Source organism: Anser anser, assembly GCF_964211835.1.
Source record: "Anser anser genome assembly, chromosome: 10".
NCBI classification, from domain to species: Eukaryota; Metazoa; Chordata; class Aves; order Anseriformes; family Anatidae; genus Anser; species Anser anser.
In genome coordinates this window covers 20,028,811-20,043,644 of record NC_139730.1, presented here as the reverse complement: position 1 = coordinate 20,043,644, position 14,834 = coordinate 20,028,811, and the positions used below count along the sequence as shown (strand labels likewise).

Sequence of the window (14,834 nt, the reverse complement as noted above, 5' to 3'; positions counted from 1 at the left end):
GCACTAGCTGAAGCAGCTGACAGAACAGCAACAGCTGGCCAAAGTCAAAATTTGACCAAAATCATTCAGTGTGAACCTGTTACTGACTCTGAACATGGCCACCTGGAGAGAACAGTCTGCATTATTATGATTGAAAAAGGAAAACTGCTTGTTAGTGCGGCATAACTACAAGCCAGAGTACAAACCTGTGATAAATTGTGCAAAATGGTTCAACTTATCTATGAAAAACGCTCGCTTGTTAGAAAAGGATCTCCTCAACTGTGTGATTTCCTTGGATAGGATTGTTCTGAAAACATGATTTGATGCTATTGGAATAATATGCTTTCAGCTTATATTGTCTCCTAGTCTCTGCTCACAATGCCACCACCACTGATGGTAAATCAGAGCCTAGAAAAACTTAAAACAGGAAAGCTTTATCTTTTGTGCAGGCAGACGCACGTCCAGGTGAGCTTAACCACAAGCCTGAACTTGACCAGCCTGGATCCCATCCAGAGATCCTGATCGTAACACAAGAGGCGGCAGCAGGTCACAGTTCTTCCAGTGCTGAAGCCAGTCCGATTTCTGTCAGTCCTCCCATGTGGAGACAGTCCCAAGGAAGCACTGCATTCCTCGGAACAAACGTTGCTGCTGGTTGCAGTTTGAAAAGAAAGACAAGACTTTACTCTCCTTTTATAAAAACGGCAAGTAACCAGGAAGGATCAGAAAGCAGCCAAAGACACTGCTTCCACGACAAGCAGGCTGCAAGACCTCTGAGAAACTCAGCTAAATTCTTGTTATGACCTGAGGGAAAGAGCATAATTAACTTTGCAAAAAAAAAATCAAAACAAAAATTATTGATTTTTGTAACAGTAGTAGCATTCTTTTGGAATGGAGTGTATTCTCTGGCTTGTTGCTCAGCAACAACCATTTATATACCTCCTGTACAGTTTAAGACTTGGTATTTATAAAGAATTAATTTGAGAAGATATTAATATGATATATAGTGGGGTGAACATCTGTGACAATTTGTATTCATGCTTTATCAGACAAATAATCTCACATAAGTTGTTTTTCTAATAGGAAGATTAAAAGCCCAATGATATCGCATAAATCTCTGACTCATAGGACGAGAAATTTCAATCCCCATGTTCCCCAAACTTTTCAGCTATTATTAAGAACTGCTGTTCCTTAGACCTGCTGAACTCTGCAGGTACCTTGAATAATATCCAATCAATTTTCTTTTGCACCTAAAATGTACTTTGCATTTTGTGAAGGGTTGAAGAAAGAGAACTCGGCTGAACACTTCTGCCAGCAGCTTCTGCAGTTCCCTCCCTAGGCTCGCCAGGAAAACAAGCAGTCCTGCTGCTTCTTCACTGCCTTAACGCTGGAAAACCAGCACCTCTCTCTCAAACCTCACTACCCTCACATTGTGCTTAGTTATGATAATAACAAATAAAGAGAGTTTTTAGACTTTATTAATTATATAGTTTATTGGATTTTGCTGCTATATCCTTACAAGACCCATAAATTAAATGAATCAGATGGTCAAGTCTCATTTGTACCTTATCGTGTAGCTTGTTTACAACATTTAGTATAAAAGAGCCTTTCATATAACCACGGACTGCTAAACTGGTAAATTCAGTTGTCCAGAAGAATCATTCAGACCAGCAGCTTCTTCTACAAATAGCAACGTAAAACATTTTAAGACCAATTTCAAGATGCAGAATTGTGAGAAAATGTGTCTTTGAACTGCAGTAGCCTGAAGCCTCCTTCCACAGAACGACTGTGCTGATATCTTGAAATACTCTTAGATAGAGCTTCCACTGAACTTCCTGGATCAGCAACACCTTCAGCAGTTACATAAGCAGAACCACGAAGGGGACAGAAAGGCAACGCACAGAGCCACCGGAGAACACGGGACCCGGGGAACCAGGAGAGCAGAGGGCAGGCCCCAGGGTCCACAGACAACTCACCAGCTCGACTCTTGATGTGGGTGCGGGCAGCGATACACAAACTTACCCTGAGATAGACAAGTAGGAAACGAGTCACGAACAACAACAAATTACGCCACCAAATGCTTCAGTCGTTTAACCAGGACTCAGAGTTAACTCAATGCTGTTACAGGACGAGCGCAGAGACAGACCTCAAGGGGCACCAAAATTCTGACACTGCTGAGGGGAGCTCCTGTACTGCTACCTAAAAGTTCACACAGTTTCACACTGGAACACAGCTGACACAGACAAGGCCTGGGTACTGCCTTCTCCACTGACAAGTAGAAGCCTGCCACGGGAAGTCAGGGGTTCTCCCCACTAAGAACTGCAAATGAAGAGTAAGCTCATGAGAGCTGAGCAGCATGGCCATGAAACCAATAAATACAAGAGGTCTCCAGAGCAGGAAGTCGTACATTTATTTTTAACTATCACTGTCACTGCAGAGATGAATTTAAGAAAAAATAACCTAACCGTTGGAGCACTTAAACCGAGCCCGGCAGCGTGGTGCACCTCTCTGCAGAGCTAACCAGCCAGGCAGGCTCTCCTCAGGTTGCTCCAGGTGAAACCTGACTGAAACACGTACCCGTGGCTGCACGTACAGGTGCAGTGCTTCTGCCCACACCTCCCTCTGCTCCTGACAACCACCGCCAGCCAGCAGCCTCGGCCACACAGCGACTCTGATGGCGTTCAGGCGCAGCTGGGACCCGGAGGAGAGGAGACAACGGGCAGTGCCGGCCCCACTGCCAGCTGAGCCTGTGGCCACCGCCTCTGAGGGATGAGTGCTCCGGCAACCCGCAGCCATCAACGGCCAGCTACAGCAATTAGTCCTAATGAAAGCCAGGTATCAGCCTATGCTGAGGTGCAACTGCTGTCGTAGCACGCTGCTAACCCCCTCTGAGTGGCCTAACAGCCTGGTGAGACCAGGGGTGCCTGCACACAGCAGCACGGCCCAGCACGGGCACAGCGAGCAGTACCACAGGAGCAGGGTGGTATTCAAAGGACAGCTGAGGTCTCAGGGCCTACCAGCATCCTACGAAGAATTGCTATGGGACGAATTACAACTAGTTGTCTTTAGCCATTGGGAAAACATCCACTGACTTACACTGATGGGAAACTTCACTTTACTTTGAAGTGATTAAAAAAAAAAAAAAAGCTAAATCCCAAACGCAGCGTATATATACATGCTGCTACAGGCAAATCTGGTCAGCAAACATAAACATAAAAGTTTTTTTTTTCCTGTTTCTTTAAATACTAAAATTATTAGTAATCTTTCTACTGAAATTCAGAGAAAGTGATCGCCGTGGAAATCCACGCACCGGGAGTGACATCAAAGCCAGAAAACCTAGCATTTTACTTTGCACTGTCAAACCTATCAAAGAACAGTTACATTTCTGGGTTAGACTTGATATGGCCCTGAAAAATAGGATTTGAAGAGTTAACGCCCACAGAATGAACTTCACGTGAATTTTCTTTAAAAACATGACTTTCTACATTTTATGTTGACTGTACTTGACCTTCTCTTTAAAATGCCTTAGAGACAGATTTGGTTTGTAATTACTCGTTATCATACCACACAATATTTTATCTATCAAACTGTTGCCAATTCAAACAACGCTCTAAGGCGCTGCTTGCAGTATCAGCCTTTGCCAGCTCCTGTTCCATTTCGCAGCTCCCCTTCCACACCTGGTTCTCCAACCCTCCATGAGAGCCATCTCCAGCCAGCTGCTGCTAACATCTGTTATTCTGTGAAGTATTTCACATGCGATGCCAGTAGCGCACACAGCTGAAAACCACCGCACATCTAAGGGAAGTCACATGCAATGCTGTTTCAGGACATTACGACTCCGACCACCTTTCCCACTAGGCTTAACTAAGGCTGTATCAGCAGCTACTTGAAGATAAAACCCGTCTGAATGCCCAGGGGAGGCTGGCACAGCTGCCAGCCTGGCAGGCACGCTGGAAGCCCGGCGCAGGCAAAGCATTCCTCATGCAGCCCATAACACCCACAGCTGCCCCGCTCCTGCCTTCCTTACTGCTCTACAGCTCCCGCCTTGAACTCAGCACACTTCTCAAGAAATGTGTGCTGTCACATAGGCCAGGCCTAAAAGCAAATTAAGTCAATGTTTAAGAAAATGTTGTGTTTGAAATGGTTTTGATTCCTAGATCTGGCTCAGAAAAGTCGGCACCTACAGCTAGATTGAAACCATGAGTGCTTCAGTCATTGCTTGAGACATAAAGAGAAAACAAACTTTTTAAATAAGCACAATAAAATCAGCAAAAACGTTGAGCAGAAGTGTGATGCCCATCCCAGACTAAGCAACAGATAACTATCCTGAGTTCTGATACATGTAAAACTTAGCTTTGGTTCTAATCCACATAAAGAGGTATACGGTATATGGCATTTCAACCCATATGTCAAAATGAAGGCCAAACAGAATTATATGCTAGTGATTTCAGAAAGAAGTTAATTACAAGTCTGCCTTAAAATACCTCCTCGTTCGTCCAACCTGAAAAACATGTTACAACAGTTGTAGAATGGTGGCTACAAGAAACTAAGGGCAAATGAAAAACTACAGCCATCCCCTGAATATTAAGCTCATAAAATTTGTTGCATTGAAGAACTAATATTAGGAAAAGGATGCATGATTTCATGTGCTTTCACTGAATGTTGTGGGTATATTACTAAAACACTCCAACTTAAAAAAAAAGGGCCAATACTTAAAGAATACACAGAAAAATCATTCACCACATCATGACTAAACTTATGGGTGCCTGAATGAGGCTTTTGTTTTAATACTAAGAGAATGCAAGTCATAATACAGACTTCATGGCATAATTAACTATTGCTGACATAAATACTACTTCCAGACCATGGAAGACCCTCATGTTTCTTACATATTTTTATATGTTGATGTCATGTGATACAACATTGATTTCCTTTTCTCAACTTCTTAAATTGATTTAATATCTTACAGAAGCGTTTTTAAATTATTTTCCCAAAAGCTTCCGGAAACCCCACCTACAGCAGGCAGGATAACCGAGTCATTTCTTGCAACACACAGAGCAACCCAAGTTTTGCTTCTGGGAAGAAGTGGCTCCCAGCGCTGGCTGCAGCCGGCTGTTCATCTTGGGTTCATACGTGCTGAAAGAGGAAGCGTTGTCTTTTGTCTCCGTGGCAGTGCTTCAGCAGAGAGCCATCTGCATCTCTGTGATGAGATTATTTGGTGTATCTAGCACTGCCTTAGACAGGAAGGAAAAATAAAGGCTTGCATTGATCAGGCAGATGCACTGAGCCATGCTGTGCTACGGCGCTGGAGTTTGACAGAAGTTATTGAGAAAAAGAGCAACGGAGCCGCAGCTGATCACCTAGTTGGCAGAGGTGACATAAGGATGGATTTTCTGGTATCTGTAAAACATCCAGAGTATGGACAATTGCTGACTTAACTGTGAAAACTTCAGAAGTTAATAAGTTAAAAATGGAAGGAAAGATGTTTGGTATAGACTTTGATAGCGGGTAAGGCTGTACTTTCCTGAGCATCCTTCTGGAAAGCTGGGATCAAGTCCAAACAGCCCTCCTTCTGTTTTTGCTTGAGAAGAGTCAAGTTAAAAGTAAAATACCTGCTGGGCGTTATAAAAATCCAGAACTGCAAACCACCACACTGTTTGTCTGTAACTGGTAATTTTTCGTTAAAACTATACAGAAGCACCGGGCTGAGATGCAATTGTATTAAAACAGAGCTTTTAGTGCCTTTGCCCGATTTATTCAGGGAAAGCCAGTTTTACTCAGCTAACCCACAGCTTAACTCTGCCAGTAAGGCCAAGTCTACGCCTTGCTGCAACACCGTAACAGCACCCTGACACCAGCGAGGCACTTCACGAAGCAGTATTCCGCCTCCCCCTTTTCTCATGGGAAGCTGACAGCATGTCCACACGCAAGGAAGCTACAGATGGTGCAAGCAACCCCACAAGCCTCAACGCAAAGCCCTCAGGTAGAGATGCATCCACCAGGTGCCCTCTGCGAGAGGTGGGGGAAGCTGCAGAAGCGGGGTTAGTGGCTGCAGCACCACCCTGAGCAGTGCTCGGGAGGGAACCACAGTGCCTGCCCCAGCCACCCCAACCAGAAGGACTCCAGCGAGCTGTGGCAGACCTGCGGCACGGCTCTAACCTCCACCCGCACGAGGGAATGCCTCCATGTCGGCAAGGGCACCGAGACCAAAACCCTTCACCTTCACTGGAGTTTCTGCACCATATTTAGTCTTACAAGAACTATTCTTTCTGCTCCTCTTCTCTGCGAGTGCTGTGTATTCGACTGCTTGCAAAAAGTTTATGTTGCCTTTGTATTTCCAACACACGATTACCAGAATGAAGAGACCCACCCTGACATCACCCGCTAACAACTGCGAATGCTTCTCCACATATAAGTCCTTCCAACAGAGACAATGCCCTAAACAATCAAACCATTGTCTGGAATATTTGAAAAAGTCTTCCATATATGTAAGCCAATATTCTATTGAATTTAAACCTTTATTAATAAGCTATTATGTTAATAAGCTGTTATATGCTTGGCTCGACAGCCTTCACCTACGTTAAAACCAAGAAAACAACCAAACACGTTCTACTTACTTTAACATACATGCAGTCTAATCCATCTATTTCCATCCCAGATCTCTCGTAACACAGATTTTCAGCACTTTTCCAGGCAGTTTGTGTTTCCCTTCCAGGCAAAACAGGCTTAACCTCCATGGAAAAGATTTCCATCTTTCCTTTAGTGGTGTACGCTAACTCATGAGGCAACTTGGGAATCTCTTGCTGGTTCCCTCAGCAAAACAACTGAAGTCATCTGCTTTAAAGATATGTATGAATAACCCACAGAGCCTGCAGAGAGCAACGTGTGACAAGCTGTGTTGGGGCCATGAATTCCCCCATTGTTAGACCGACTCATAATATTTTAGTTTCTTTCTCCAGCTCTACAAAGAGCAAGAGTGTCCTCCTATAAATGACTAAGTAACAGCAAAATTCTGTTGGCTTGGGATAATCAAACAGAAGAATTCAAAGACGCTGCTAATAACTGCAGCAAGACTTCATCATTTTTCATACCCATTTACAAAAGAGACTATATGGGCATGCGAATCTCTCAAATAAGTATCTGTTCTTCTATATTTAGAACCAGGCTAGAAGCATGTAGTTTGCATGTAACCACGGAGCAACCTTACGAAACTTTACACGACATGGCACAAGTCGTACTTTCTGCTGTGTTGGCTACTGCACAGACACACCGGGAGCTCTTTGCATTTAATTTTAAAAACGGGACTCTCATCAAACGAAAGCAAAAGCAGCCCAGAAGAGTCTGCTTTCAACCATCTCCATTGTCTCCTAAGAACTAAGTCAATGCACCAAGCCAATTATCCTGTTAATTACCAGTGGCATCTGTTATTTGATGTGAATTAGCCTGACAGCCTTACCTGCAGCTGGGTCAGAAGGCAAAAGCAAAGATGTGATAAGCAGCCTGAGAGAGGGGTGGCCACTTCCACGACGCTCAGCCCATCGCCACAGCCTTCGCCAGCTGCTCCCCGGTGCCTGCAGCGGCTCCTCACGCTGCAGCCCTTCGGCCTGGCAGCAGGTGAGGCGGGCAAGCCTCAGCAATAGGAACGGATGCCGTTTTCAACACGCACAAGAAAAAATGAGATGAAGCAATCGGACTGGACTTTGCAGCAGAAGTTAAAGGCACCTGTGAATGATCCTCATTGCTCGTCTGCCAGCTCAGTCGTGACACCGCTCCCACAGACCTTTCACCATGTGGTGACTTCTCACTGATGTATCTGCTTATTTGCTTTTGGATCTCCCTTTCCCGTAGCATTAGAAGCAGCTTTACCCAGCCTGAGTACCTCTGTGGCACTGTTACTGAAAGGGAGCTGTGACGACACTTGCTAGTGTCCCAGACTAACGGGACAAAGAAATTAAATCCAGGCCACTAAGGAAAACAGATGGTGTAAAGATAGAAGATTTCTGCTTGTATAAGTAATCCACTTTCACTTTCTTCAGAGTTTGCATTAAAATTTGCAGATACTCCCATTAAAAGTTGGGTCAGTATGTGCAATCCACAGGCATCTAGCAGGAGTGAAGTCCTTAAACTTATCGGTGTGCCCAAAGCTTCCTGCCTTTACTTTCCGGCTGCCTAATGCGCACTCCAGCAAGAAAGGGCCTCCTCTGATGCCATCGCACCAAGTACTTACCTCTTTTTCCTTTTCTAACCTTTTGGCCAGTGCTGATCTCTATTTTATAATTTATTTGCAAATAAAAGAGCCAAACATATAGAAATAAAACTACTAAATACTGTGCTTAACTGACAGCAGGTTGCAAAGAAGTTGCATCGTGCCAGAAAAGGAGTGGGTTATAACCTGGATGGCCAGGAACAGTAAGACACCCAAATCATCAACATGATCAGCTCGGTAACTCCGAAGGTTTTTGCATTTACGCAGCGTTGGGTAGCTCAGGTTATCCATCCCGCACAGCACCGCACTTCGGGCTGCTGCCCGTAGCAAGGTGAGAAAGGGGGATATGCTAAGGATGAGTGGACTCATACTCTCCCCAAGATGGTGGGGCACTGGGAAAGAAGCTCCTCCTGAAAACGTACTCTTGCACATTAAATACTAAAATTAGGTTTAAGTAGACAGGCTCTAACTTACTGTAACCCTGCATACACAGAACTTAACACCAAGAACTTGACAAGGAAGTATCCCAAGGATATTTTTTCATTTGTTTTCCTGCACAAATTATTCTGGGCAGGTGTATGACAGCAAAAATATTTCTCTGCCGTAAGAGGAAATAGAAGGTCAAAGCCCCAGTCTTGCAGATTTACATGCTTGATTTCAAAGCATAAAATTAAGCAACAGGACTACTCACACTGGATGAAGATAAATCTTTGCAGGATCACAGTTAAGCGTAGCCAAGCACTTCTGGGAACACGGGGAAATGATGCAGTCCTAAGCAAGGCTAGCACAGAGCTCGGCACTGGCACGGGCATGGAAGTGCTGGTCTCTGCCCACAGCCACCAAAAGCCTGGCTATTGGCATCGGCGATCGAGGCTGAAGCAAGCCCATCGTGCAGCTCTCCGTTCTGGGTGCAGCTTGGAAGTAAAGCAAAAAATGGCTGTACACAGAGTTCAGCGCAGCTTGAATTCTGTCTCCCGCGTCCTTTAGGTGCATTGCTACGTGTTTAACAGTTTTTATACATATTTAAACTAATCAAACTCTTAGAAGCATCATCTCCCAAGACAAAAACAGTTGGACTGGAATGTAAAGGTTGGCCTAGCTGATCGTGGAGGTCTTTCCCAACCACGATTCTATGAAAAATACGCATCTGTTGTGGTGTGTCATGAGTCAGACTACGGTCTACGACTAAAACTTAAGCAAAAGGACAGTCTGATGGAAGAGGAGAAAGCAAAAGTCGAAGACATGAAGAACATTTCCAAGAAACACAGGTTTACTCTGGCCCCAAACTATTTGCTGCAACAAGAACTAGCTATTACTAAGGGGAAATATGAATTCCTTCCTTGCTACTTCAGCAGTAAGGAAGATGGGCAGGAGATGACAGCACTGCTCTGACTCGTCTGAGTAGCTCGTTACTGCTCTAACCAGCCGGCAGCAGCAGAGCTGCCCCAGCGCTGCCTCCCGGCCCTGGTCCCAACTGTACCAGCACTTCTGTCAGAGCCCAGCACGCTGCACGCAGCAGTGAACACGGCTGTGCTACAGTGAGCACCAGATAGCCCACAGATAACCTCTGCACTTCCAAGCACACAAATCAAAAATGCAAACAAGGAGCGCCCGGGCGCGTGCTCCTGTACACACGCAGGTGTCAAGACTCGGGAATATAAACCATCCTCCAATCAGTTCTTTCAAGATTCGTTTTGTGCATGTTTGGGGTGTTCACGTAATGAAATTTGAATGGAAAGGAAGCCCTCGGCACACACCACAGGGCTGGCTACCCTGCAGCCTGCTGTGGAGGCAGGCCAGAGGCACGGGCAGTGCCTCCGAGCTGCCCATGGACAGCAGGCTGCCTGCTCCACGCAGCTCTGCCCTCCGGCAGTGACACCACCTGGTTTTACTGTCACTTCTTGCTTTCCTTCTTAATCCCATTAAGAACAGACCATCCTAAAACAGATCTTGTGACACTGGAAGCTTCTGTGACGTCCTCCACTTCAACCAGTTCCATGAGCAACTTTCAACAGCAAAATGCTTTCTTTAACTCTACAGAGATTAAACGATGAGTCTCATTCAAGTGAGAGACAAGTGACTTTGGTGCTGGAGCACATGGAAGGGATCAGGCTACCAAAGGCCCCAGGAGGAGATCGATCCTGCAACCCGCCTGCTGGCCCTTCCACCTCCACCGGGAGCTCGGTGGCTCTCCCAAAGGTAAGGGTGGTGGCCGCACAGCTCCTCACACAGCAGGAGCTCGACAGCACTTTATCTGATCATTTATTTATCTAAAAAGTAATAGTAATCCATTACCTAAGCCAGCTGGCACACGCCATAAAATCAATGCAGTAGAAAGAGACAGAAAACAACCAGTGGCAGCTCCATGCACAGACATTACTACTGTGCGAGGACTGCTGATAAATTTTCAGGGGACCCCACATAATCCACTAATATCATTAGAAAGTAAATGTTTTAACATGATACTTGGAGAATTAAGTAAATGGCCAATTATTACAAATGGGAGCTTCGTAATTCCTACATGCAACAAAGAAAATTCACAGAGCTTTCAAGATCAGGTCTGTATCAAAAGACATATATATTATTTTGAGTTTAAGGTTGTATCTCCTCTCCCCAAAAACTATCTCCCAGTGATGCTCCACTTTCAGCGGTGCATTAGGCCCATGTAATGCACCCTCCCAAAAACCACCTGCGGACTGAGAGAAGCTTTCACTAGCAGCTTGAAGCCACCTGGCCATGGCCCCGTGCTGAGGGTGACACCACGTGTCCCCGCGCCCGCTGAGGGACAGGGGACGTGGGACGCTCCGCTCCCCAACCGCTCTGCAGTGGAACTGGCTCAGGCTCCGACCCTCACTGGTTCTGCCTCCCAAGGCTCACGCTTCTTTTAACGAGAATGATAAATTGTTGACGTATCGCAGAAGTGTTGGTGAAAAACTAAGGGTTTTTTCAGTTCCCCTGTGGCTGGTGTCTGACCATTTTATTTTATTTTTATTTTATTTTTTTACAAAAACATACCAAAACATCAAGCTCAGGCTAAAGCAAGCATCGTTAGACAGCTGGGTAATTACATAATCCAGCGCCTTCCACTTACGGGCAAGGGGAACAGAGCTGCTGCACACAGCTGTGACACTCAGTTTCCACCACTTTTACTCCAGCATCAGGGCAGGTCCCCAAAGCAGAAAGGCACCTGAAATATCCCCACTGTCACTGCTGCTGCATTAGTTTTCAAAGACCAGAGGCAGAGACACAGTAGCAAATACCCTATGACTGCCTACCATCATTTACAGACGCAATTGCTGCCCAGTACCTCTCATTTCTACGCCAGGCTCACCGCTCTGCACTGCGCAGACGCCACCCGGGAGCAGGCCCCATCCTGCACAGCCCAGCACCCGCCGTGAGCCCGTCTGGGAGCGAGCCCCGGCCCTGGAGGCACCCAGCAGCTCCCTGCGGGGACACCTGGTTGCCGGCTGAGCTTCAGAAAATGCCCGTCTCATGCACACCGCTTTGAACAGCAATATAGAAGACCAGGGAATTAAGGCTGCTTTTTTTTCTCTCCTGAAGAAAAGCTCACCAGCAAGAAGAGAAAGTCTGAAATGCTGCTGTGTTTGCTCTCTGTGCTCAGCATGGTTTTGCTACGCTGCCCTCCCCATGCAGCGTTACACCCAGGAGAGGAGCACCCCGGTTAGAAGCTGCCTGCAGTCGAGTTCACTGCCAAGGAGCGAGCACGGCGCAAGGGAGCAAACACCAAACATTTCAACGCCCTGGCTTCAGGACTGAGGCAGCTGCCCGCAGACAGTGCCGGCAAAGCCACAGCAGGCTTCTTGCGATGCTGGGAACTGCACAAGTGGCTTTTTGTCCTGTGCAGTTCCCTCTGACACTTCTCTAAGTCAGTGTAACGCTATAAACCCCCAGCCTGAACCATTTCAAGGACAGAGCACCAGAACTGAAAGCTGGCCACTGAGTTCAGCTTGCCCAGGCCGCCGGCCTGCAGTGAGAACTGGTTAGGGCTTCCATTTGTGCTCAGAAGGGACATTTCTGCCCCCTTTAACCACAACCGGAGCAGCTAGCTGCCCCAGCCTGCAAGATGCTGGAAAGGGAAGGAAGTATTGGTAACAGCAAGGATGAAATGAATAAATGAGTTGAAAAATAAATAAATATGCTGAACCCAGCCATACAAAACTGACCCCGACATGCCCCCTAAGAGGGCAAAGCAACATGCTGTAGGAGAACACAGCATAAAGCAGGAACAGCTCAAACCAGGGGAGAAAAGGAAGAAAATGGAGAACAAAAATGACTTAATGATGCTGAGTCTCCATTCCAGTCCGAAAAGTGGAGGCACGAACACAGTGTCTGATCTGTTTTAACTTCAGTGTGCAGGTAATGAGCACGTGCCAGGGGTGGTTTTGCACAAACCTGAATGCAAGACCATGAAGTCTGTCACTGCAGGTGGTGGTGTGGCCAGGGCAGAGGAGTCAGATGAAGCCCAGAGCTAGGCAAAGCATTCTCACTGGCTCTTCATTTCCAAGGAAAGCAGACAAAAGCCAATGCATGGCCCAGACGGTCCCTACAGATTTTCATGGGTCAGCCCATGTAGATATATATCTGCTGTTGGTCAACAGTTACGAAACGCTGATCACTTACGTCCGAGTACCGTTAAGTGGGGCTACGATTACTCATGAAGCACACCCCAATTCTACTCAGTTTGTATCCAAAGTCAAAGAACCAAAACTTTCAAAAATTACCTTACAGTAGGACTACTTATCTGCCATTGACAGCTTCTCAACAGGACAAGTGAAACATAGCTCAGGAGCACAAAACACATCTAATAACAATGCCCGGGACACAACCCATGGAGCAGTTTTAAACTGCTGAGCCCCAAAATTGAAGCCTTCAAGCAGAATCCGTATTTGCTGCATCGCTGGGAGCAGGAACACAAAGCAGAGCACGGTTCAGTCCCATTATTCACAATTAGCTTGTGCCAATCCTTTAACTTCAATTCAAATTTCCAGATTAACTACAGGGATGCACAACAATGAGGCTGTCTGAATGGTCACCAAGTTTAAATATACACCTGCATGAATCAAAGGAACAGGATTTTCATAGGAGTGGCATGACTTCTTTGAAAACACATAGCCCCGGTTTCTAACAAAAAAAAAAATAATTTAGCATGAGAAAGTAAGGGTTCCTTTATACAATTTCAAGAAGGCACATGTGGTTGGGACAGTGGGTGCTACGTTTACACTGGCCTGCAGAGCCACCAAGCTTGAAGGCTTTAGGGCGGTTGTTGACATAGCTGGACAGGCTGTAGCGTAGAGCAGAGAACCCCACTTCTGCCAACAACAACGTGAGGAAGGTGACTGACACACCTCTACCGACTGCTGCTGCTGGGAGCTCGGAGGAACACAGCCACCAGCACAACCCCGGCAAGCTGCTTGGTGGGCTCGCCATGGGTAGGTGAGCTTCCAGCTCCTGTGCTTCAAGACACACAGAGGCACACGCAGTAACGACGTTCTGCAAATTCATACCCTGCTGCACATGCCAGCAAAATGCATGTGCCAGTAATGCCACGTGGTAAGTTCGATGTTAAAATGGAAGCTCTGGTACTTTAAGGAGCTGTCCTGAATGACAATCCTGGCTGCGCCTGCCAGCATAAAAAAGATGTGAAAGTCATGCTTTCTGTGCCTACGTATGGCTCAAAAGAGGACAAGAATAGCCTCTTGCGTGAGAGGAAAGCACAGAAGCAATCTTGCTGACCTTGGTCATCCAGCAAGTCCCCTCCTGGAGGATGACACCTGCAGTGGTTTTACTTGGTGTTTGCTCACTTAACCGCTGCATGCTACGACCATAAATCCATTACTTATGTTACTCCATCAAGGATGAGGTCTGTTGCCACTACACGTGGAGATGCTGAACTCGATTAAGCAGCACTAAGGCTTTTCCTGGGGAAAAAGCAGGCAGAGAGGGGAAGAATGCAGAGTCTCTGCCGAACCCTCGGCAGCTTTCCTGGCTGAGTGCCTGATTCAGAGGTGTGCCTTCCCTGCCCCTGGAAGCGGCCCAAGCTTCTCCCCAGGCCCCAAGACAACGGGACACCCATAGTTTTGGGACAGGAAGGATTTAACCATCTAGGAAGTGAATTCAAGGTCAGACGGTGTTTGAAATTAAAATCAAGTATTTCTGAATAGCTCCTCATGAGAGATGTTAATTCTGTTGTAAGAACATCCACAGAGAGAGAAGCCAAGAACAACTTTCCAACGTAACTCCTGACATGGCTGAGCTCTGCTGAGAGCTTGGGAACAACTCCACGGTGCCGCTGCTCTTCAGACCAGCACACTAACTTTCACCCCCTTTTGCAAAGACAGCTGATTGAGATACGTGTCTATGAGCAGATACACGAGGTGCCTCATCTGCACCCATTTGTTTGGGGTTCTGTAGGGCACTCACCTCGCTTCCTCGCCCTGTCTCTCCTACACAAACACCGTGCAGATACGCTCCAGCCTGCGGAAGGGACCGTCCCGTGTGATTTGCACAGATGCACAGTCTGTGCTGTGCGCCACGTCCGCGCGAGAGGACGCTACCAACACGGTGAACCATTCGTGCTGGACAAACAGGCAGCTTCCTTTATTCCTCTCCTCACACAAGGAGGTGGACTGGA

At 46.5% G+C, this 14,834-nt stretch overlaps 1 protein-coding gene across 8 annotated transcripts in view; it reads right to left on the bottom strand.

Moving 5' to 3' along the window:
- MYO5A (myosin VA) overlaps positions 1-14,834 on the bottom strand; it is a 103,956-nt gene that overhangs the window by 88,288 nt on the left and 834 nt on the right. The window lies entirely within an intron of this gene.